Genomic DNA, 26,704 nt, shown 5'->3' with positions numbered 1-26,704 from the left:
TTCAGCTTACTCTTGCAGATTTCTGCTTTTTCCCCATTGTGACGCTTTTTCGTTTTTCTCTTCCTGCGTCTTTCCTATATGTGCCTTTTTCTCGCAGTAAATGCTTGAGGCAGAAAAATAAGCGCAGGCCCTCAAAAATAAGTGATGGTGCTCTGCACCGGAAACAACAAGCACAAATTAGGCACTGCCACAGGGGCATATTTAAGATCCCCTAGTGCCATTCTAACGCCACATTATTGTCATTTTATTTACACTGATGTGGCATTAGAAGGCCAAAAACGCTGTGCCTTATTTACAAAGAGGCGCAATGCATGCATTGCGCCACTCTGTAACCCTTCATTCTGTGTCAGGCATAATGTATGCAAAGGGGGCATCCCCCCATTAGGTGGGGCAAAACAATGACGGAAATAAATCTGTCAGATTTCTTTGCGCCTTTTTTTCTGGCACTTTTAACTCCTTCTCAGAGCAGGCATTAAAAGGAGGCTTCCGTTGGTTAAAATGGGCCTCTGGGCGCTGTGCAAGATTAGCATCAACATTTTTTACGCTAATCCTGCAAAGCACCGGACTAGCGGAAAAAATTCTGATGCTAGTCCCCTTACTACCGCCATGGTGTGCCGTATTTTAAATATGATGTACACATGGTGGCATTGGGGTGGCCACTAAGGGGTGCAAGAAAAGTGGCGCTGCACTGTATGCAGTACCACTTTTCTTAAATTTGCCCCATAGTTCTGTTTTTTTGCGGCAGTCATACTAACCTCTACGCTACTTTAGGTTGAGTCAAGCTGCCACTCGGCAAAACTCCCATCTCTCTCTCTAGCAGGAACATTAATCACAAGAGGTATCTTGCCATTTTAATTGTTTCCTGAAGGCTAAACGCACAAGGAACTTTTCAGCAGGTGCTTTTAAATCGCAAGTTTCGGAAGTTATTGCTAAATACAGCGCCCCCCTGACGTCGGCGCCTGGTGCAGTCGCACCGCCCAAAAGCTGGCCCTGATTACTATCATTATTCATAGAAGACCTGGAGTAAAATAGGTGTCATGGGGCACTACAAGGAACAGACACAGTTAAAGGTTACAGGACATGAAGCATCAATTACCAAAGAAGAAACACATGAATAGGAGAAAGAGCAGTGTTGACCATCATTATTGCATACCTAACAACGTTTTGACTAAAAATGCGGAAGGGTAAATCCCATTACGATGAATGGAGAATAAATGCAAAAAAAAAAGAGGGTGATCCAGCCAAATGCGGGTGAAGTGACAGGTATGGAATTTGGCCCAGATGAATGAATGCTACCATTCTTGAGGAACTGTCTAAATAGCAGGTCTCTAACGTATACTGTCTAAATAGCAGGTCTCTAACGTATTTCTGTAAGTGATGGGGGTGGGGAGTGGGTAGGCGTTGAGTTTTCTTAACCCAGAAAACTCCTTAGAGGTTCGTTTTTTTTGCTTTTGAGTTTCCATTCATCAACCTTTAGGTGCATGATATTGAAATCAGGGAGGATGGTAAATGCGTGAATACCTCTCGCCTCGTTTTGTGTTAGTTTAGGGATGGAGTGGTGCCATATGTTATCTCCCACAAGAGATTTGAAGAAATTGACGGGCATCTGGGTATATCTGGGCACCTCATGAACATCAGCAAGACAGTCATACCCTGACCTGATTTTTCCACTGTTCCATCTCCTCAGCCACTGGAGGAAAGGAGTTCTGAAAGAAAAAGTTGTGGGTCGTGGTTGAAGGCCTATCACCTGTCCCAACACTACTGACCTGTCCTCAATAATGTCTGTTGTCACCGCTCTCTCAGTATACCAGCTCACGGGTGAAAAGAAACTGCCCAACCTCTGCCCCCATAAAAGCAGGACTCGGGAAGAAGGTACAGGTTGGGCAATACTAACACAAAGAAACTCCTCGAAAGCAGCCTATTTTGAACTACAGTCTGGTGTCCTTACTAAAGAAAAAGCAATGGGCAAACTTTAGCCATATAATGTGTTGCCCAATAAGCATGCAAAACATAACATGCATGCCTTATTGCAGTAGTTCTTAACCTGTTGTTTCTAAGCCTACTCTCCTTAGAAAGTAAAAAATTAGCAGATTAATAAAGCACATATACATAAAAAGCAATATTGAAAGCTTTAGAACACTCTTCGAATGTGAAGGCATTTGAACTGGAAGCTGAAAATTAAATTGGCATTGTTTTAATGATCCCTGGGAGCAGCACAAGTACAGAAAATGGAATCTAGTATGGATGACTGGTGACCTCTATTGAAATATCATTAATATGCGCTGAAAAGACAGCGTGCATTAGGAGCGAAAAAGGAAAAGAGACAAGCTAGAATATAGCATATTGCTCTGTCTTTCAGAAATAGAACTACATTTTTAAATGCTATAATCTTCCTATAAAAATTAAATTTTTGATTTTCAAATTTTTTGTTTCATGTAAGGAAATGCCTCTTTTTGCGTGATGACTTACAATGCTTTGGACTGATACTCTAAGAGAGCAGGGAGGCCTTCTGAATAGACCTCCGTGCTAAGGCTCTCATTTTAAAAAGCATGTCTAATTGGCATAAACCCACATGTCTAACTTTACTTACATACAAGTCCCTAGCATATGGTACCAGAGGTATCCAAGGCCTGTAAGTTAAAGTATCCCACCAAGGCCGCAGCACTTATTGTGCCACCCTGGATGTGACAATATATAAACATGTCTGACAGCCTGCCAGAGCAGTTTTAAACTGCTAACTCGACTTTGCCATAAAAACTAATGTTAAAGCCCAAACCTCCATTTTAATATATATGTCACCCCTACAGCACTCCTATCATGCAGGGTGCTGTATATTAAAAAGCAGGACACATTTTTACACATTATTTTTCCTAAAAGTAGAACCCCCCAAATTGTTGTTTTACTTTGGAAAAACTAGTGCCCCCACTGGCAAATACTGGGTAACAAGCTAACAATTCAGCTGTGCTAACGTCTGAGTGGGGCTATTAAAATACTTCAAGGTTTCAAAATACTTGTTACATAAAACCCGACTTGATGTCCAAGCCAAATTTATTGTAATATTTTAAGTAATGCAACTTTTAGAAAGTTGCCACTCTTATGCCCAAGTTCTCCAGTGACCATCTGCTAGTGTTGGGCACAAGACAGCTTTTTGCCCTCCTATGGAGAAGTGTGAAAAACTTCCAGGAGTGGGAACAAAAGAGGCCTGTTGCTGGAAGAGATATCAGCTGTTCTTGGCAGGAAGTCACACAGGGTGTGTGCTCAAAAAGTGAGCTTCAAAGGAGAAGCCACCTTTGAAGGGCAAATGATGGATACATACAAGAGGGGTTATTATTTAGACGGGGTGTGTCGGGGACAAATATGGGAGACCAGTTGCCAAACCGTTTATTTTCATGGGCACGTAGCCCTCAGGTAGCCACATCTATAGGTTTGGGTACTAAGCTCCTCACCTTGAAAGAGGGGTTCTTCCATCTTGGGAGTTGGTGGAATAGTGCACTCTGGTATAGCTAGATGCCACACATTGCAGGCAGTTGTCACCAGGTGGGGAGGGTCCTAATATCCCAATGGCCTCATCCCTTGAGGGTACTTTCTAGGCATAAATATGGCACCCCGGCATCCTAACCTAAGATCAAATCTGGTCTGCAGACAGGATTGAAGAAGGGCTGCCCTGCTGTTCATTGGGTCTGTCAAGAGAGTTGCACCAAGCATTGGACTGCACCTGCTTATCTTTGGGCTAGCAATGACAGGACTGTACTGTGATACCTGCCTTGTGGAAAAGTCATTCCCGACCACCTGAGAGAAGAGGCATATTCCAAGAATCAGTTGGCTGACTTCCTGTTACAGCACCAGGGCCACAAAAGCTGAAGAAACCTGTTCTGGCCAGCAGTATCCGCAATCACTTGATACATATACATTTGTTAAAACCAGCTCAAAGTAGACACATGTTGCGGTTTATTAGTTTCATGTTTACTCAACTGCTTATTATTTTCTCATGGATCAATTTCAGTCTCCTGGCGAAGCTACATAAAATCTGCATGGCATTGCCATTATAGAAATACTGGACTTGACGCAAGTGAATGCCTAACCAGCAAAGAGATGGGTGAAGATATTGTCTTCTGTCTTCAAGAATGATGGAATAACAACACATAACGTGAGTCAAAAACTCTGAACTGTAATTAGAGAATCTGCATCCCCTCTGAAATAGGGTTGCTTCCACACCTGCAGTACTCACTAAAATTGAGGAGATCAGGGCATGCTCTTTGTACTTGAATTTTCATTTCCACTGAGATGGTATATAAAAATTTGACTACTTGCATTTCTGTAACACAAGCTTCTCATTTCATTTTTGTTTTAAAGGTATTGTCGGTTTCAGAGGATCTGGGCTTGCAGGTTTAAGGACAGCAGACACATAAAATGACTGCAAGGAACAACAGTGTCCCAGACGTACCACTTATCTAAAAAATCCAGCGCATTAGAGAGCGCCCGCTGCCAATAATTGTTAGAAATAAGGGACTAACTCTCAAATGAATTTCCCAAGGAAGGCTTTAAGGGTCCCCCAGGCTGCATAGCTAATCCGATACCAAAACCGCAGGAGGACAGCTGGGACAATAAAAGACTGATGTGAACTATAGATTCACAAATCCAGTGTTAGAGACAGGCACAAGATAAAAGGTAGAGTACTAAACTCAATGCCCTAGTATGGGAAAGACCTAAACTGTACCTTACAAGTGAAACATGGATGAAAAGTATGTAAGGGGTGAAGAATGATATTCAATTGTCATCAGCTCTTGGTTATGCAGAATGCTCTCACAACTAAATATTAGTACAAAAAATGAAGGAGCACCTGCGCTTCTGAGTCTATTAATACATTGAATTGTTGCCTTTCTCCGATTACGGTTATGATTGTCAAGTGTAAGTACTCAGACTGATCAAGATGCACATGTCCAACCTGTTGACGGATGTGTAGCACACTAGATAAGGGTGTCTCTTAGATCTAATGCTTTGAAAAGATCAAATGTTGATCCTAGTCTTGGCTGGTTTACAGTATGGCAGAAGGAGGAACCATGAGTGTGCACAGCTTGGGGGTGAAAATAATTTACTCTTTTTGGTATGTTTAGAGCAGTGTGGGGCTAAGAAATGACAAACATGAGCAGGCCAGTTTGACCCTCTTGTCCTTTACTAATTGGGATAGCATAATTTTCTGCCTAAAATATGAGATGTGGCCAGTTGAAAATAACTTACAGTCATGTTGAATGTGATGGACTCCTGCTGGTCTGTAAAAAAGGAGATAAACATTTCCACTTCCACCAAGTGAGAGACTGGTTACTATTTGGAGATGTTCTCATGGGTTTTAAATGATGTGAAGGGAAACAGGAATACAACTAAGTAAAATCTACTTCCGCACATTTTAATATATTTAGAGGCCATTTTTAGCATTTTCCACGCACCTTACTCCATGCATAGGGCAGGCTAGGGCGGAGGATGGGAAAAAAAATCAAAAAGTTGTTGTGCTAGTTTCCCAGTGCTAATAGAGGGACCGGAGGATGAAGCATGCTACACAAGGTGGCTGAAGGGGCTACACACCAAGCTAGAAGCATGATGCTGCCCTTCCTAAAATGTGGGTTCTTGTACATATAGTGGACACCACTACAAGGACAATCACATTTTTGTTTGTTTGATGATGAAGTAGGAGGTATGTGGAATTTGTTATATTCTGAGAAGACAATCAGCACACTTTAACCATAATGAATCAGAGCGAAAAATGATCCGCAAGAAGCCCAGAAGTGTTTAATTACTGGCTTCAAGTGACATTTATAGGAATCAGGGATGAGTAGCGTAAAGAGGTTGTAAGGGATTTTTAGGGTTTAGCGGTGGGTAGACATTTTTAGGGATCAGGGATGGGTGGTGCATAGCAACAGTAAGGTGTTTTTAGGGTTCAGGATCGGTAGTTTGTAGGGACAGAAAGCAAATTTTAGGGTTCAGTAGAGTATAGGGGTAGTAAGGAGTTTTAGGGTTTAGTTATGGGTTGTGTGTCGGGCAGTGGATACTTTTTAGGGTTCAGGGGTGGGTGGTATACAGTGGCATTAAGGAGTTCTTAGGGTTCAGGGTATGGGTAGAATATGGAGTGGTAGGGAGTTTTTAGGGTTCAGGGATGAGGTAGTGAGGGGTTATTTTAGGGGTGAGGGATGTGTAGAGTATAAGGGAGGGATCAGGGATGGGTAGTGTATAGGGGTAATATGGAGGATTTAGTGTTCAGGGATGTGTAGTTTAAAACTGCATTGCAATAAGTCAATTAAAAATAAATCCACTTCCAGGTTCTTGTGAAAAAACAAGCACCTGCCCACGGAGTAGTTTCTAGCTGTTGATTTCAATCTTAGTGTGCCAGGGCACGTTTCAGCCGACCACTCATCCTGGATCACAGACAGGGGTACCATGCTGAATGCAGGATTTATGAGAAACTGGAAGTGGATTTAAATTACGGAGAAGCTGACTCTGTAATAGCTTCATTTACTACATGAACTACCCAATATGCCCACGGGATAGGGGTAAATATCATCAATATTTAACAACTGTCACCTGGGACTAATTTAATCAGAGCTGAATGCCAATCGGTCTCAGAACTCTGAAAATCCTTTCAGAACATGTTCTTAGATTCAATTCAGTTGGACAGATTAAATTAAATAATGATGCTGGATACATCTATTAATTACATGATATTTGTATTAATTTCAATTAGTGCAATACAATACAACATAGTGTGAGAAAGTGAATTCATAGTGCATACGGCACAGTGCTCACATACGACTACATACAAGTACACACAAAACAATAAAGTCCACTGTACATTTCCCAATAGTCTTGATCAGATAGTAACAATGTGAGGTGGTCTGTTACTCAGGGCTCCTCCTACATATTAAAGTACGTTCTTAAACCATATGGGAAAGCTATGTCGACGTTTAAACCTCCTATGATTTATGAGGTCTCTTCAGGGCATCGTCGCCTACCATTCACACCTTAATACTTCGTAGTGGTCACACTCAGGGTCCTCTTGATTACTCAAAAAGCACATAGGACTGACACGATTTGTTGCCCCAGTCACATCCGAGCAAAGCAGTGGTCAGCATCAGTGAGCAGTACTGGTTAATTAAAAACAAACATACTTAAAATAAATGTAATACTAATTTATACTTAAAAATTATTAAATATTTCCTATACTTTAATAAATGTAAAGACTCCCGATGTAATTAACTTTGAGGTAATGACTGACATTCCCTCAAACAGTGTCTAAAGTATATAAGGCAAATGTGTGACAGATAGGTATTGAAACATCCTTCACATCAAACAAGATTAACCAAGTGTGGTAAGAAGATGAGCCCTAATCAGGGCAAAACCGATCCTAGGTTGCAGTGTTCCATTTCAGGGGGGACATGGTCTAGCAGTTTGGGCTGGACTGTTCCCACTGGAGCAGGGTAATGAATGATATGCATATGGCTGGGTCCAAACTGAGGTGGTATGGTGTACAAAATAATGTCAGACTGAGATGTGGCACTGAGTAATTACCAGTGGATGAGATTAATTCATGCATTCCATCCATCACTTTGTGTGTACCTCAGTGTGTCACCCTAAGAGGGAATGGGTAAGCACAGACGTGGGTTTCATGCACACTGTGTCACTGGAACCAAGCTATCCCTGGCTGATAAGCCCTCGTCAGGGGGAAACCAGTCCTAGGTTGCTTGTGCTTTATTTCAGGAAGGACCTGATCCCTCAGTTTGGCCTAGACTATTCTCACTGGAGCATGGTCAAGACTGATTTTCATTTTTTAAAATAGTAGTTCCTGAACGTTGTGCGTGAGTTCCAAAGTGACTTGTTTTAAAGTCTGTTGTAATTAATTACACTTGAATGTAGTCCTTAATGAACAAGTTACATACCTTTGGTCAGTTACTTTTCACGACTTTCCACGCCAGGAGCGCAGAGCCATGAAGTGAACTGATGAATGTGTGTCCAAACTAGGGCCCTAAAGGGGATCAACCCTAAACCTCGAAATCTATCTGCACATATAGTTTCTACCAGATAACGTTTTACCGAAGGTACATAACTTGTTCATCTGATAGAGACTCTAGCTACAGATTCCTTACCTTTGAATAGATTTTCAAAAAATACCATCCAGGCGATGGGCTGCGGACAAATTAATTAGACTAACTTTTCCTCTGGTAGAGTGGGCCCATAAACCCTCAGGAGACTGCTTTTCAGCCAGAGCGTGACAGATCTTTATACAGAGAATGACCAGGTGCAAAATGGTCCATTTCTGTACTGGCTGACCTTTCTTTGTTCCAACATACCCCACAAAGAATTAGTTGTCCGCCCGGAACTCTTTTGTGCGATCAAGGTAGAACAGCAATGTTCATTTTGGGTCCACAAGGTGGAGTTGCTTCTCTTCTTTAGCGGGATATGGAGGGGCTTAAGGGGTGGGCAGGGTGGCAGACTGTCCCAAATGAAATGGGGTCCCCACTTTCGGAAGGAAAGAGGCCCTAGTGCAAAGCACCACTTTGTCTGGAAACACAGTCAGATAGGGAGGCCTGGATGATAATGCCTGCAGCTCACTCACCCTCCTGGCAGATGCTAGTGCCACTAGAAAGAATGTTTTGATGGTATGCGGCCAGAGAGGACAATTGTGCAGAGTGTCGAAGGGAGCAGACATGAGGTAGGTAAGAACTAGTAGTATTATGCTTTATTTCAGTCACAGACCATCAAGCGATAACACAAAATAAATACATGGGCATAAATCATACAAAAATACACAAAATGTACAAGATAAAATCACACAACTCATAAATATAAAGAAAACCCACGACCTTTCCTTAGTGCGACTAAGCACATGTAGGACCAGGACCACGGGCCAGCTTAGTTAGGGTACAATAGGAAGCCCTTCTAATCCATGTGGAAACACCTACAGTTGGCCATGTGTAGTTACCATTAAGTTATATTACATCTCTACATAAGAACAAGTCATATTGGGTACTATGAAATGTGCACATATTCATAAAAAGTCATCAGCCCCACAGTATATTCCCATAAGCCTAACACAATGCAATCTTGTATTATAGCAGAAGGCCCAGACGTTTCTGAATCACACCACCAGCTAATAAAAATCTGCTCAGGCAAAATATTGTTAATCAGCTTGTGCCTGACGTCTTAATTCAAAACACTGGAGGTAGTGTCGGAACCCCAGATTCAGATAGTAATGTTTTAACCATCTTGCTCAAGCACAGGATTATAATGGGCAGCTGAATAAAATATGTTCTATATTTTCCACGTGATCGGGGCATAGGGCACACATTTGTTATCATTAGTAGCAGTGCTCTCCTTGCTCCATTTATAGGTGTAAATGTTAAGTGCTAGAGTGCCAGGACTAAATTTAATAAAAAGTGTCTTGGTCCACTGCGGCATGATCTCATCAAGGAAGGGTTCGAACTGTGGAGAGGATTTTATGGACAAAAACCTGTCAATCAGACTATCAATATCGGCCTTGCCATGGTAATTAGAGTTAATTTACCCACAGAATGATTTCTTTAGAAGAGCCTTTGAAGAAGAGGTAATAGTGGAGGGATTGATCCACAATTCACCAATCCCCGTTTTGTAAAACCATTTTTTATATGGGATAACCAAGTGATGGACACATTAATGTCCAACTGGATTAGTTCACGAAGGCATTCACAATAATATCTCAATTCCGGAGTTGACCAGATTCTGAACCAGTAAACTAGAGGTCTCAAAGTTGCTAGGTCACCAATCCGATTTAACGCTAAGTCGAAATATGCAGGAACTAGTGGTGTAGCTTGCAGTAAGGAAAGTAGTGATCTTATAAAATTATTTTTGTTAACTGATAAGGGATCTGGTGATGTCACACCCCAGACCTCAGCCCCATAAAGTGGAGCAGACTGAACTGCAACTTTGGCTACTTCTGCTGCAGGAGAGACTGCCCTCTGATTAGAAGCCCTAGGCATTCTTCCAATGGCGGCTGCTTAATGGACAATAATTGCCCTGAATTTCTTAGGGTGGGCGTACCATGATAAGAAATTACTGATTCTTATAACTAGAAAATTAAAGGATTTAACTTCCTCGAGTAACATGCCTCTCAATGACGGATTCCTTATGGGGCCTAAAAGTCATAAACTTGGTCTTTGTGACATTGATCGCAAGCCTTCTTTGGTTGCAAAAGTCCTGGAATTTGTTTAAAAGATTCTGAATTCCAGTAGGGATCCCTGGAATAAGCAGTGTATCATCTGCAAACAAAAGGCCAGGAATGGATACAACACGAAGTTTGGGGGCATCATAGGTGCAATCAGTAAGATAGTCAAAGACATCATTAGGCAGCTCTAAGGTCAATAAAGGCAACATATAGACGGTCCTTCAGGATCCTAATATACTTCCACAGGATCAAGAAAAAACTCAGGACTTGATCCACAGTTCCAACCTTCGATCTGAACCAAGCCTAAAATGGCGAGAGGATATCTTTATCTTTAATCAACCCCTGGAGTTTGTCTAAAACCTGGCAGCAAAACGCCTTTTGTAAAATATCAACGAGCCTAATGAACCTATAATTGCTAGGCTCCAATCTAACACCCTTTTAATAGATTGAAATGATCACAGCTCCTTTCTATGAGTCAGGTAGAGGAGCTCAAGCCATAATAGCGTTTGACAAGATGTTAATGTACGGAGCCCATACCTCGACCTCAGAGTGATAGAAGTCACTTGGAATACAGTCTAATCCCAGAGCTTTCTAGGGCTTCAATGACATAATTGCTAACTTGGTGTGTGCTAGGAAAAAAGGTGTCATACCCTGGGTTCATTAGATCACTTTGCCCTCAAGGCCAGGATCGGTATCACACATTGGCTGTCCTGGATGGGGTGTTGAATACAGATTTGCAAAATGCACCAATGTCTGCTGTTGGATATGGTGGACAGCTGGTGTACAAGCTTTTCAGCTGCTTGGGCAATAATATGCCAAAAGGAAGAGCCATCATTCTTCCTGGAAGCCTCCAGCAAATCTTGCCAGTTCTGCTCACCCCACCACTTTTTACTTGCCTCTAAACACTTCGTTATAGAGGTGTCTAGCTTCCCTGATTTGTTGTGGACTTAGGGATCTGATGGCAAGTAATAAATAGGTTTTTGCCCGCCTGCAACCCTTATTGAACCATGGAGCTGTCTCAATGGCAACCTGTTTTACACTATTGGAGCCTGGCTCAATCTGGAAAACCCCACCTATAGAGCTAAGTAAATGATAGTGAATTTTAAAGATAGGTATAGAGCGCAGATCAGTATCCAAATAGGCAAAAAGGGTTGAATCAAAGAGATCATAGATTAAAGCATGCTGCCTCGGACAAGAAATAATTTTAGACCACTTTAGACCGCTCGAATTCCCAACAGTAACATCCCCGGAACCTTGCCTCAACAGAAGGTGCTAACAGCCCTTCTTTAAAAGTTAGATGCAATGAGTTATGGTCGCTCTTTACTCTCTCTACAAATTGGAAGTCCGCCAACCAGGGCCAGAGATCGAAAGAAAGGAGTACACAATCGATTCTACTCTTTACAGACCCTCTACGAAATGTGAAGACCCTTCCCACATCAGAAACTGATCTGCCATTGCATGCCAAAACCCTGTGGGGGATTGTAAACAGAGCTAATTGCGTAGTTACAACAGAGCAAGATTTCAAGGGAGAGGCATTGAGTTCTTGAATAGCCGGAGCTGCATCTTCTGGCTTGATCACTAACGATATGTAGTTCAGTGGCTCAAAGGTGATATTAGAATTGCCCCCCAAAATAAAGTTTGGTTTTAAGTTAATGACACTAAGTGATGGTACCAGATGCTTAGTGTTGGAGACAGAAATGTTATAAAGGTTGATGAAAGATCCATTGCTAGCCCATACGGTTTATCCTAAAGTATCTGGTGACTCGATTATCAATTGCTCACTAGTCCAATTAAGGGATAAATTAACCCACATCAGGAGGCCCCCAGTGGATTGACCGGATGATGAGGGAAGCACATCCACAGCAAAGCTAGCAAACCCTGATCTGTTGGTGGGGGGTTCTAAAGCCCAAGTCTCCTTCAACAGGCAAAGATGGAAAGAATCAATATAAGCTCCCCATAATTGGTCGGCCAGCTTACTACATATTCCTGCGACATTTCAAGAAAGAATCTTCGACTGCCCTTCGATGCTGAAAAGTTCCAGTGAGGTTTCTAGTGTAAGATCCTTGCCCCACAAAAGAGTGTCTGCCAGCACCACTGTCTGAGAAGGCAGTACCACAGCACTTGCTACAGAGGGTTATAAAATAAGGGTGTCATACTGGATGGCAGTCAATCAATGTCAGACAGGGCCCGCTCTTTCCTAGAATTGCCTACCTCCACACCAGTGGGACAGCTATATGCAATATCACTCGAAAAAGCAAGCTGGATCTCTGTTCCTATAATACGAATATCACAGGTTTCTATTGCCTGGAAGCTATCAATGATTTCCTGAGAAACCACCTCAATCTAAGTGGTAACATATGGCTGTAACTCTAGTGAATCCTGCGCACATTCAGGATGTCTGACATGAGGATCAACTTACATTTGTAATTACTCCTTAACCAATGTAAAACTTTATTGGACAGTGACTCTTTATTCTCAAAGCAGACCTTGTCCAACTAAGGAATACTGGTCAGATTAAAGTTATAATTTGCCATGTAAGGTCTGACAGGGGAGGCAGGGGGCTCCTATAAGTAAGACTGCACAATTCTCTGCAAATTGACCAAGCCGTGCTCTCCCTCTAGTAAGCAACCCAGATGGACCTGAGGCGATGATTCCACTGGGGTGCCCTACACTGGGGGTATCTAGACAACTGCGGACGCGTCTGAGATCCTGTCTGCTATCTACACCTCATTGCCTATCCTGGTGCCTACTGGAATGTAAAGGATATGCAACCTGCCAAGGCGGTCTGATTTCCAAAGATTTCTTTTGACTACACAGCAGTAGGGCTTCCATGACAGGTTGGGCACAGGGCGTGGGGGGAAGGAAGAGGACATAGGCAAACGTGGGTTAGCAGTACAAGCCTGAGATTTAGTGACCTGAGTAATCATGTTAGTTGCGGTGTTAATTTGCATTCTGAGGACATTACAAACTCCTTTAGGCCCACCACCCCATTACGCAGTGCAAGTACTATTTCATACTAATTTGAAGTAGAGTCATGTGACCGAGTAAATACGCTGACCTCGTCCCCCCTACACTCCAATCCTAGTGGTTCTTCTACAGCATTTTCAGTCAATGGGCGGGGGTGAGGGTTGGCATGCAAGCCAGGGGTTTAACGTCTACTACATCTGCTGTAGGAGGCGCTACAGGAATAGCAAGTGACTTACAAGTGATTGCCTGTACCCTGTCAGTTTTCTTTTTTTTACCAAAAATGTCCAGTAGTGCCAAAAATGACTGGTAGTGTTGATTTTGCACCCTTCTCGGGACCAATATTCCGAGTTGGTAGGGGTGGGTTCAAATCTGTCTGAACCTCCTCTACCAAATCATTGATTTGGTTAATGGTACTTGTATCTTTTGCTTTCCTAGCACATTTAATGGGTTAATTAGGGATGGTGGCAGTGTCTGCAGCCTTCCGTTTTCCCACGGTTTAAAATAAAGAAGGGATTGGATTAGCAACTGGCTTGTTATCGCTGAGTTAAAAACCCAAAGGGTGCTATAACAACACTCGTTAGTCCACTGATCAAAGCACCCCATCAGAGTTAAAAACAGAAGACCTCCACAAAGCAAAATATTAGCATAAAATTTAGAAATACTCAATAAGGAACTAAAAACTAACAGCATTCAAACTAGCATTAATAAAACAACGTCATAGTCTATGGCTGCATAATCATTTTATCATAACATTTAAAATGTCTTAATCTGAGAGTAGACAGCGCTATAACGTAGCTAGGAGAGGAGCCAAGCAAGCAGCATAGTAACTAAATAAAAAGGGTTGCTTTAGTCAATTATTTTAATGAACTGAGTCTTAAAGCGTCCTGCACAATCTTGGCTCTCTCGTTTGGCAAAATAGTAATGCACAGGCCCCCACAGCTGACCACATACTTCTTTCCATGTAAACGTTGACAAAGCTTGCAACCCCCTCTGGTTCAAGCAGAAAGTGAGGTGCTGTGCTTAAGAGTTACCTCCAGTAGCCTTCTAGGTGTGCTACTAAACCCAGCCTGCAACTGTTGGAGCCCGAATGGCTAGAGGTCAGAGGGTTGGCCCAGCCCAGCCTCCTCCGAACTCTAATGGGCTTGGATAGGCCCACCCTGGGCCAAGGCAAGCCCATGCTGTGAAGAGATGAGCCCCATCGAAGGGCATATCCAGGAGATTGGCCTGGACAGCCCCCGAAAAGCCAGATGTTCTCAACCAAGTATGGCATCTAAGAGCCACAGTCAATGAAATCACACTGCCCAGTGAGTCGGTTGTGTCCAATCTACACCTGATGGTGAACTTTGCTGCATCTCTTCCCCGTCTTTTACTGCTTGGGAGAGAATGGCCTGTGCCTCCTCCGGGACCTGTGGCAGTACCTACGCAACTGTGCCCCACAATGTTGTGGGAGTAGCGGCCTAAAAGACATGCGGTGTTCATCGACCACAATGATAGGCTGTTAGAAGATAATATTTTCTTTCCTAAGGTGTCCAGGCCTTTTGGATTACCTGTCTGGGGGTGTGGCAAGGAAGGCATCCTGGGAAGTAGAGGCTTGAACTACTAAGCTTTAGGGGCTGTGTGTTGAGTGAGGAAACTAGAATCACCTGGGTCGGAGCGAGGACGGCAGGCAACTGTCCTGTTCACAGCAGCCCCTGTGCTGGGCTTGGACCACGTTCTCAGCAGGACATCAGTCAGTGCCATGTTGAAGGGGAGCCCCAGGCTGAAGCACTTCTGTCAAGAGGTTAGTCTTGACCACCACAAAAGGTCAGGGACCTCCGCTGTCCTATTCACCACCATTGCATATGATGCTCCCTCCTCCATAGCCACGGTGGGTGGAGAAAGCAAATCAGTATCTAGAGAGGTGTCCAGTCCACTGGCATCTCCTAGTTCCTCATACCAGTCCATAGATGTAGGGGTGTCAAACCGGTATTCCAAAGGGTTCAGTGACCCCTCCCATTCCTCCCCTATGCCTGCTCCTGAAAATGCTCAGGCAGTGACCTAAGACCAATGGGCCCTTTCGGTGCTGGAGTCAATCGGCACTGTTCTGACTCCGTGTCCTCGGAGATGAGAATAGTGATCGCGCCACTGTGGGCGCCGGTGGAGCAGGGTGTCACGGTATGCACGATGCTTCTCACCTTTGACTGCAGGATTTGAAAGGATACCCGGTCTTCTGTTGGTTCTGGACAGACCAAGATAGGGGCGACACTTTCTAGTAGCCACGATGCTGCTTGACAGGAAAACGCCTAAGCAGACCGTACCCTCCAGAAGGAGTCCCAGAGGAAAAAACCAAAATTGTGGGAAAAACCTCAAAAGCAGGAACTCCTGAAATAGAGGAAAAACCAGGAATGAAAAAAGGAACAAAAGGAAAAATCTCAATCAGCAACATGAACAGGAAAAAATACGACGAACAGGAGCGAAGATCACCACCAAGAGGAAGTGTTTGCAGTCAAGGGAGATCAGGACTGAGTGACTTATATACTGGAAGACAGGAAGTGACAACACAGGAAAGAGAAGGCAACACCATCTTGGATTGGGAAAGACCCATAGAACAGAATGGGAAAAAGGCAGAAGTATAAAAGAAAAGGCATGCTGGGAAAGGAACAGAAAGAAGACAGCATGGAACCCAGGAGAAAGAAAAAATGAAGTCATAGAAAACTGAAGAAAAAGAAGGAAAAAAGACAAGAAGAGAAATCCACCACCGATAAGTAAGAAGAATGTTAAGGAAACAGGTCAGAAGGACGCGATCAGGAGCACGAAATGTGCGTACTGAAACGCGTAGTTAAATGTGTGCAAAAAAGCAGATGACGGCGCTCCGCTAATCGGAGTCGCGATCCGACCACGGCTGAAGAGACGCCGCGGTTAAGCGAGGCGTCACACCGGGAGCATTAGCATCAGGACTAGCAATGGAGAAGGTCGCGCTGGCACAACCAGCGCTGATCCGGATCCACAAGACCCCATTGGAGCTGAGGCCAGAGCAGTTGTCACGGAACCTGATGGGGCCTCCTCCTACCCCTCGGGCCCGAAGGCACTCCAGAGGGGTTCAGCCCTCTCAAACATGAGGCGCATGGCCTCGTAGAACTCCTTTAACTCAGCAGGGGTTGCCCCGGCTCCTGGAAATAGAGGGAGGCACAGAGTCGGTCACAGCAACGGCTCTGCAGAACCGTGCCTGGAACGCCGATTTTTTTAACTTGTTGCGTCGGACAACAGACATGGTGAAGTCAAAGACTCCTTTGACTTCCTACGCTATTTTGGGCCTCTTCCCCTAATGTCCTAAGGACTTCAGTGACAGGAAGAGGACTTGGGATCTTGGAACGGTCCCGTGACCTACTTCTCTATTTGACTACCAGCTGCAAGCAGCTTTAGGGACCAGTCCCTCAAAGCTTTGGGTGCCATGGTCCAGCCGTCTGAGAACGACTTTGAGTCGTGGTTGCACTCGAGACAACATAAACGAACAAGGTGCAGGTCTGTAACTGACATGGCATGGTGACAGGCGCCACACTGCTTAAACACACTCACCTTTCTGGATTACATCCTCAACACACTTTGAAAAACGCACAGAAAGAAAAGAACTGACGTCCGTGCGCCTGGTTGGCGCTTATATAGGTGACTGCAATGTCACTTTTGGTGCCAATGACACTGATGCACGAAACCAAATAAAGATACCCAATGACGTACAGGGATACTCCTCATGCAAAAATCTTCCAGATCCAGTCTGATGCCTGGGAAATTCAAAGGTAAGGAATCTGCAGCTAGAAGTCTCTATCAGATAAAGTATACAGAGCAAAAGTTTAATGGACTATAAATTGATTTTTTTAAACGTGTTTATTAGCTTCTCATAATAAATTCACACTAAAAGTAATTTTGAAGTTAGTCCATATTCATGTGTAGAGCTGCAACTACTGTCAAAAGTGTGGATAAGTAAAACGATAAATTAAATTTCTGAACTTAAGTTCATTTAAAAACACAAATCTATTCAGTTTAATGCTATCAGCTTCCTGCACTTCTAAAACATCTACTCTAATACTTTTAAACTGAAGATTAAAAGACTGTGATGTCTACTCAAATGTTAGTATTGTAAAATGAAGGAGTGTTTGAAAGTACCCTTTTTTTAAATGGTCACCCCCAGTTTTTGATGCAATTTTGACAGAAAGTGCACTGAGTTCTTGCTATCCAGGTCCCCAGTGCCAGATCTCTTTCTCTAAAACTGTACAATTTTTAACCAACTGGCAATACTTTTGCCCCCCTGTAAGCCCCTGATTAATGGTCCCCTTGCACCTAGGACATGGGTACCAAAGAGTGTCCCCAAGGGCTGCATCACGTACTGTGCCACCCTCATGGACCCCTCACCTAGCTCATACAGACTGCAGCTAAAAGTGAAAACACAACATGGCATAGTCTGTGTGCCATGCCCACTAACACTGCATGCAATATATGTAACTCACCCCTACTGCAAGCCTTACAGCCCTAAGACAGGGTGCACTATATTACATGTGAGGACATGCTGGCAATAGCAGATGTGCCACTACTATACTTTTGTCGATTCTTAGACATAATAAGTGAACAGGGAAGCCATTTTTAGTACATGTTCCGAACATTGGTCAATACGAGTTCCCCAGCTACATGATAGCTTCACTGAAAGTAGAGATGTTTGGTATCAAACATCTCCTATTAATAAACCCTCACTAATTCCAGTGACAGGTTTATTAATACATGCACCCTGAAGGCACCTCAGAGATGCCCGCTGAAAAATCTACCAACAACTAGTGTGCTGGTTGACTGGTCTTAACCAGCCTGCCAGCAACAGACACGTTTCTGACACCCAGGGGTGAGAGTCTCCACTCTAGGGCAGTCAGGAACAAAGCCTGCTCTAGTCAGGGTGTTAGACAACCCTTCCAACAGGATGACCTGCGAGTTAGCATTCCAAGGCAGGGGGCTTCAAGAAGCCCATCGCCTTGGGTATGAAAATCTAGCTTCCCTCAGAGGTGAGGAGAAGAAGAAGTCCCCCGACCAAGGGCCCATTTGGCACCTGGACAGTCGGAAAAATCAGTAGTCAGAGAGGCATGTCCACCTGCAGGCCAGTTCCACCCCTAAGGTGAGCTACCTGTTATGGACACAAAATTTGAAAAGTCTGGCATTTTGGTGACAGCAGAACTAGGAAATCTGGGACAGGGTAAGACCCACTTCCAACAGGAAGTGGTCATATAGGGGTTGCAGTGACCCCAGTGGTAAGATCCTACCAACCTGAAAGAAAAAGCAAGAACAGAAGACCAGCAGCTATCTCGGCCCCAGTCCTGCTGTCCTCGACAACTGCGCCAAAGACAACTTGTCCTGCACCTGCCTATGCCTCCAAAAGCCTGGGTGGACTCACAACCTTCATCCAAGAACCAGGCACTCTCATGGAATAGAGGAGCTGCTCCACTGCATCCTGCAGGCACCCCAGGAGAACAGCCCTATAAGTCGTTGCTAAGTGTCCAAATGCAGTATATGTTCCTTTCCCAAAAGATAATATTTGGGCACCCGACTTTGAAAAGCACCTCTACACCCAGACACCGCAGTGCCTCCCGAATTGACCTATTGGTGCTGCCTTGGACTTTGCCCTATACTTGCCTTAACTCCAGAAGTACAGTCCTGTAAGTTATTGCTAAGTGCCTGGAATGCAGTATATGTTCCTTTTCACATAGGATAATATTATGGCATCCAATGCTGAAAAGCACCTCTGCACCCAGACAACCCAGTGCTTTCGAGGTGACCTGTCGGCACTGCCTTGGACCCTACCCCATACTCACCTTAGGTCCAGACGATTGGTCCTGTAAGTCGCTGTAAAGTACCTGTATGCAGTATATGCCTTTCCTCCGTAGGATAACATTGCTTCAGAAATTTAAATGTGTTGATTTTTCAAACCTGTAAAAATTCAGAACTCGAAACGTACTTACCTGATCATGATGATCTTTGTGCCTAAAAGTATATAAAGATAAGTGTTTTTTTAATAAATTGGCTTGGATCTCCTTATTGAGTTGTGTGTACCATTTATTGATTGTGTGCATGTAGCAAATGTCTCTGATAAGCCTAAGGCAGCTCAACCACACTAGCCCCTAAGGCAGCACCTTGGGATTGCTAGAGGAGGCCCCTGTCCACTTATAAGGGAACCCCTGGACTCTTTGCACGGTTTACCTCATTTTGGTATACCATATAACGAGCCATCTCCCTACAAGGAGGTATTATTAGGCAGAGGCTGGATAGAACATGGAAAGGGGATGCTGGAGTTAGGTTTGGATCTTACTCAGTAACTATTTGTAACCCGCTGAACAAGTCGCTTACCTTTGATAATGACATATCTGGTGCAGAGTCTATCTAATTGCAGATTCCTTGGCTTAGAATTATCCCCAGGCATCAGACTGGGTCCGGAAAATTTTGAAGCAGTACCCCTGTGCGCCCGTAGGTTGTGTCATTCGGCTCAACTTGGTGTCGTATGCACTGGAAGTGACGTGCATGGTACCTATAGAGTCACATGCGCACACTGAAATCAGCTACTTTCACAACATTGCATGTCAGGTGAGCGGAGCCACGATGAGCAGTGACTACTGGTGTGATAGACTAAGACCCTTGAAAGAGTGTTCCCTACATCATAATTGTTTTGCAGAACTGGGAGAAGGGGAGGGTCAGTAGGGAATTTGCAGCTAGAGCCTCTACCAGATAGACGTTACAGAAGGTAAGTAACCTGTTCGCCTGCTAGAGACTCCTAGCTGCAGATTCCTTACCTTAGAACAGACACCCAAGCAATTGCTCCCTGCAGTTGGGACTGCAAAACCAATCAGATTATAAAGTCCTGCAGAATGGAAGTACCCATCACGATGGACCTCATTGTCCAGGCAGAAGTATTTGGCGAACGTATGCAGTGAGGCCCACATTGCTGCCTGGCAGATATCTAGGCCCGGGACGCCGCACACAAACGCAGTGGTCACAGCCTGGGCTTTGTTAAAGTGAGTCAGTAGGTCCTGGAGGGGTCGCTTCTTGACCAGTGCATAGCAAATCTTAATGCACAGGACAATCCTTGGCAAGATGGTTCTCTTCTGTACTGCCCTCCCTTTTTTTGCTCCCACATAGCTCATGAAGATTTGATCGTCTACCCAGAATTCTCTTGTGTGGTCAAGGTAGAACGACAAAGCTCTTTTTGGATCCAGACAGTGGAGTCTCTTCTTCTCTTTTGAGGGTTGAGGTGGAGCAAAGAAAGTTAGCAGGGTGCAATGGAGTCACAACCTTAGGAAGGAAAGAGGCACGTGTCTGGAGAACCAGCTTGTACAGATAGAATGTGATGTAAGAAGGGTGTGCTGAGAGCACCTGTAACTTGCGGACCATCCTGGCCGATGTTATGGCATAAAGAACGCAATTTTTAGGTCAAGAGACTAAGGTAACAACTGTGCAGAGGCTTGAATGGTGTACACATGAGAAAAGTTAGGTCCCACTGAGGCATCATGAATGGGGTAGGAGGAAATATGTTGCAGGCCATTAAGGAACTTAACTACTATGGATGACTTAAAGAGAGGGGGTTCATCTGGCCGGGATGGCAGAAAGGTAACCCTTAACTGTGTCCAGAGCAGAGCTCCGCTGGGTCAGGGATAATACAAAAATTAGGTTTTGAGATAGGGATGCAGAAAGGAGGTCAGTATTGTGGGAGGCACACCATGACACAAACTTGTACCACTGGCAGGCATATACCAACTTGGTGGAGGGATGCCTGTTTGCCAGAGTAACGTTACAGATTTTGGGAGGAAGGTCAAGAGCTGTCAACTGTCGCCACGCAATCAGCCACACATGAAGGTGGAGAGCGTGCAGGTTCAGGTAGAGAACCCTCCCCTGTTGCTGCGACAAGAGATCCTCTCGAAGAGGCAGCCTGACCCGAGGACCAATGGTCATGCTCAACAGCTCGGGATACCAGACTCTCAGTGCCCCTTTGAATGATGTGGAGAACCCCACTGACTACCAGTGGTCCAGGTGATGGTGACTCGACCGCTGGCTCCTGCTCCACACTGTCAGTGGGACCGGCACCCTCGCCCACGAAAAGGTTGAGAAGCCTGTTGGCTATGGTGGCTGTGGGGGTAAGAGGGAGATGGGAGACCCTTTCCATGGCCATGAAACAGGCAGAATGGGGATTGGGGTTGGCGAAGGGCCAGAGAAAAGTCCAAGGATCTGGCCGTAGCTCTGCTGTCCTTAAAGTGCCCCAGCGCTGAATCCTCCTTGTCTCCAAAGAGTCAAAAAATCACTGAAGTGCATCTCCATGAGGGAAGACAGAACATCCCCTGAAAAACTTACTGTTCTTAGCCAGGTGTGGCGCCGCAAGGCCACTTACGAGGAAATTGCTCTGCCTGCGAGTCTGATGTATTGAGTGCATGCCTTATGGTGAACTTAGCAGCATGTCACCAGTCCATAATAGTGTGGGTGAGTACACCACCGAGACCACAGATAGCACTTATGCAACGAGTACCATATCGTATGGGAATAATGGCCCAAAAGGCATGCGGTGTTCACCGAGCTCAGTGCTAAGCTGGAAGCAGAAACATTCTCTTACCAAAGGTGCCCAGCCTTTTGAATTCCCTATCTGGTGGCGTGGTATGGAACACACCAGGATTAATCATGGATGTGGAGGCTTAGACCATCAATCTCTCTGGGGTGGGGTGCTGGGTGAGCAAACTGGGATCCTCAGAAGTGGGGCAATGGCAGCGGGTAAACGTCCTATGCAAAGGAGCCCTTTGCAGGGCTTGTACCAGACCATCTGTAAGAGTTTCTTTGAATGGGAGAAGGGTTTCAGAAGGGGAGACTCCCAGCTGAAGTATCTCTGTCAAGACGTTGGTCTTGACTGCCACTGTGTGCAACTGAAGGTCCAAAACATCCGCTGCCCTACGCACCACCTTCTCAAAAGAGGCTCCCTCCTCTATGGCAACACTAGGAAGAAAGACCAGGCCAGTATCGGGTAAGGTGTCTAGCCCACTGGCCTCTGCCAGTTCCTCATGCCTGCTGTTCTGTTCCTGTTCTTCTTCAGGGAACTGGTAACCATGAGGGGCCATAAACCCCTCCCATTCATCTCCTACTTCCAGGCATATCAAGTAAATAAGGTACTTGCTCTGCTCCTGGAAGCATAAGCCCAGCTCCTTGTCAGAATTGGGAATAACGATGGGTGCGGCGCCGCCTAGGGGTGTCAGCACTGAAGCAGGTGTCATGGAAGGTCTCGGTCTCAACTCTGGATCCATCAAGGGATCCATGGGGTGCGAATGATGCAAAGGGCGAACCTGCCAGCATGGATCCAGTAGGGGCTCCTCTTGCACCCATGGAAGGTGCTTTAGAGAGGCCTAGCCACCCAAGTATGAAGCATATGGTCTCATAAAACTCTTCCTGATGGGCCTCCGGCTCTGAGAAAATCAGAGAAGCGCAGAGCAGACCCGTATTCAGGTTCCACGGACTGGTGGGGCATGAAGTATGACGTTTATGCATCTCATTAGAAGATTTTGAGAGATGCAGTGAAGTCAAAGATCTCTTTGACTTCTTAACCTCTTATAGTTGTGGGGCCTACCCACCTTCTCCAAAGATTTTGAGTGAGACAACGACCGCCAGGAGGGGCTCTGTGAACAGTCCCACTACATTAAGCGCGAAGAGGACTAACTTTGGTCGGGGAGGAGATTAAACGGGCACTCCTTCAGTGCCTTGGGGTGCAGCTGGTTTCTTAGGTGACATACAAGAGACAGCAAAAAAAAAAATTACAAAAAAATTGCAAAAAGCAAGTAAAAAAGCGGCTGAGGGGTAGTTCAGATCGGATCAGGGCTATCTGGTGTGGAAAGGGAAAAAGTAACGTCAGCGCACCAAGGTGGCACATATATATATAGGTGCTGTGCATGTCACTTCTGATGCGGACGATGCCACGAAGAGCCGAACAACAGCACCTACCACTGCACAGAGGTACTGCTGAAAATTTACGGGATCCAGTCTGACACCTGTGGATAATTCTAAGTAAGCAATCTGCAGCTAGAAGGCTCTATCAGAAAACCATATATCATGCCACAAATGACTAAAACTTCATCCATTCACTCAATTTTTTTTTTTAAATCAGCTGGTTTCAATTTTGCATTAACACCTCAGTGCTCAATTATTTCCAGGTCTTCTCTATAGAAAAGTCTTTAAATGCACCAGCTCCCATTCCAGTCAAATAGCATGCCTCACTTTGTCTTGAAGAACAAGTTACTTACCTTCGGTAACGAGGTATCTGGTAGAGACTCTATCTAGCTGCAGATTCCTTACCTTAGAATTCTCTCTTCGTCAGCGTCAGCTTCGAATCCGGAGTTTTTTCTGAGCAGTACACTGCGCGCGCCGTCGGGCGGCGTAGTTCGGATCAGTGTGCGTCGACCAGCTCAGCATGCGTCGTCAGCGTCGTTGGAGCTGTCTATGACGTCACGGTTGTCTATATAGACGCCGTCTCAGCGCGCGTACGTCAGTTCTTTTCCACAACTTTCCACACCAGAAGCGCAGAGTCATGGAAGAACCAACAGTTATGGATTTTACCTCTTTGACTGTTTGAAGTAAAAATTCTTTCATGCCTTTAAGAAAGTCAAAAATGCCAAAATCCTATATATACATATGTTTATATAAATATATATATATATATATATATATATATATATATATATATATATATATATATATATATATATATATTTTTATATCTGTATAAAAAATATCCGCAGAGCGGGGAGGCTTGGGTGGGTGTAAGGAATCTGCAGCTAGATGGAGTCTCTACCAGATACCTCGCTACCGAAGGTAAGTAACTTGTTCATCTGACAGAGACTTCTAGCTGCAGCTTCCTTACCTTAGAATAGATACCCAAGCTATAACCCCTGGCGGTGGGTCTAAAGGAGATTTTTTTTATTTTTTTATATCAGGAAGTCCTGCAAGACAGAACGGGCGAAATGGCCCTCTCTTCGCACCTGGCTGTCCAGGTAGTAGTGTTTTGCAAACGTATGCAAGGAAGCCCACGTTGCAGCCTGACAGATGTCCACCACAGGTACACCACGTGCTAATGCAGTGGTAGCAGCCTTCCCTCTAGTAGAATGAGCTCTCAAGCCCTCAGGAGGCTGCTTCTTTGCCAAAGCATAGCAGATCTTTATACAGAGAACGACCCAGCGCAAAATGGATCGTTTCTGTACTGCCCGACCCTTCTTTGCACCAACGTACCCCACAAAGAGATGGTCGTCCACCTGGAACTCTTTAGTGCAGTCAAGATAGAAAAATAACGCTCTTTTTGGGTCCAGCCGATGGAGACGCTCCTCTTCCTTAGAGGGATGCGGTGGTGCAAAGGAGGTGGGCAAGGTGATACTTTGACCCAGATGGAAAGGGGTCACCACCTTGAAAGGAAAAAGGCACGAGTTCTGAGAACCACTTTTTCAGGAAAGATTGTGAGATACAGCGGTTTTGATGACAAAGCCTGTAGCTCACTCACTCTTCTGGCAAATGTAATTGCCACCAAAAAGGCTGTCTTAATAGTGAGCAGCTGAAGAGGACAGTTATGTAAGGGCTCGAAGGGATCACACATAAGGAAGGTAGGAACCAGATTGAGGTCCCACTGGGGCATAACGAAAGGCACAGGGGGGAACAAATGCACAAGCCCTTTCAAAAATCTCTGTACTATAGGTGATTTATACAAAGATTGTTGATCGGGCAACTGAAGAAAGGCCGATAAGGCTGCAAGATAGCCCTTGAGAGTCCCTAAGGAGGAACCCTGCTGGGCGAGAGACAATACAAACAAAAGGATATTAGACAGAGAAGAAGAAAGAGGATCAATAGACCTCTCTGTACAATATGAAACATAACGTTTCCAACGGCAGGCGTAGATCGACTTAGTAGAGGGACGCCTGGCTGCCAGAATGACATCACACACCTCGGGAGGGAGGTCATAAACCATCAACTGTTGCCGCTCAATCTCCACGCATAAAGGCGCAGAGTTGACAGGTTCGGGTGGAGAACCTTCCCCTGTTGCTGCAACAGAAGATCCTCCCGAAGAGGCAGCCTGATTGGAGGACCGATGCTCATTTTGAGAAGCTCTGGATACCAAACTCTCTGTGCCCAATCCGGAGCCACTAGAATTACCTGGGCCCAGTCGTTCTTGATTTTCTTGAGAACTCTGGGCAGAAGTGGTATAGGCCGAAAGGCGTACAGGAGGCCTGAACTCCACTCGCGACAAAAAGCGTTGCCTAGCGATAGCCCCCTTGGAAACTCCAAAGCGCAAAACTGCTGACATTGCGCGTTCTCTACGGAGGCGAACAGATCTAACCAAGGATCTCCCCACTGCTGAAAGAGACCTTGCGCCACCTCCGGATGGAGACACCATTTGTGATCCTCTAAGCATTTTCGGCTGAGCTCGTCTGCCCTGGCGTTCAGAGAACCTGCCAGGTGTTGAGCCCCCAGGGTTATGCCTTGATGTTCCAGCCATGTCCAGAGACGTAAAGCCTCTTGACAAAGGGTCCACGACCCCACACCGCCCTGCTTGCTGCAGTACCACATTGCGGTAGTATTGTCCATGAACACCTGCACCACCTTCCCTTTCACAACAGGAAGAAATGCTTTTAATGCTAGTCGGATCACCCGAAGCTCCAGCACGTTGATGTGGAGCCCAGATTCCGCCAGAGACCAGTGACCTCTGATCTCCACCTCTCCCAGATGGCCGCCCCATCCCAGAAGTGACGCATCTGTCACTACTGTGAGATCTGGTTGGGGAAGGGAGAGGAGTCTGCCTTTGACCCAATCGCAGTTCACTAACCACCACTGCAGATCCTTTGCAGTCCCCTCCGAGATCTGAATCACGTCGGTAAGATTTCCCTGATGCTGTGCCCATTGGAACTTTAGGTCCCACTGCAGAGCCCTCATGCGCCATCTGGCATAGCTGACCAACAGGATGCAGGAAGCCATAAGTCCCAGCAGCCTCAGAGTCTGTCTCACCGAAATCCCGAATATCCTGAATATCCTGGACCCGCTGTTTGGGAGGATAAGCCCGATACAGCACTGTGTCCAGAACAGCTCTGATGAAAGTGAGCTTTTGAGAGGGAGTCAGGTGTGACTTCGGCACATTTATAGTGAACCCCAGCAAATGCAGGAGGTCCGCCGTCGTCTGGAGGTGGGCGACGAGAGCCTGGGGCGTAGAAGCCTTCAGCAGCCAATCGTCCAGGTAGGGGAAGACTGAAATCCCTGACCTACGCAGATGAGCTGCCACCACCGCCATCACCTTTGTGAACACCCAAGGGGCACTGGTGAGACCGAAAGGAAGCACAGTAAACTGAAAGTGCTCGTGGCCCACCCTGGACCGCAGGTAACACCTGTGGGCTGGCAGGATAGGAATGTGGAAATACGCTTCCTGCAAGTCCAACGCTACCATCCAGTCTCCTTGGTCTATGGCAGACAAAACCTGAGCAAGAGTGAGCATCTTGAATTTCTCCTTCTTGAGGAAGAGATTGATGTCCCTTAAATCCAACATAG

General features: G+C 45.3%; 1 protein-coding gene across 1 annotated transcript in view; it reads right to left on the bottom strand.

Moving 5' to 3' along the window:
- DNAAF8 (dynein axonemal assembly factor 8) overlaps nucleotides 1–26,704 on the bottom strand; it is an 882,921-nt gene that overhangs the window by 70,665 nt on the left and 785,552 nt on the right. The window lies entirely within an intron of this gene.

Source organism: Pleurodeles waltl, chromosome 10, assembly GCF_031143425.1.
Source record: "Pleurodeles waltl isolate 20211129_DDA chromosome 10, aPleWal1.hap1.20221129, whole genome shotgun sequence".
Taxonomy (NCBI): Eukaryota; Metazoa; Chordata; class Amphibia; order Caudata; family Salamandridae; genus Pleurodeles; species Pleurodeles waltl.
Note: the sequence above shows the minus strand (reverse complement) of the source record. Positions and strands in the feature narration are given on the sequence as shown.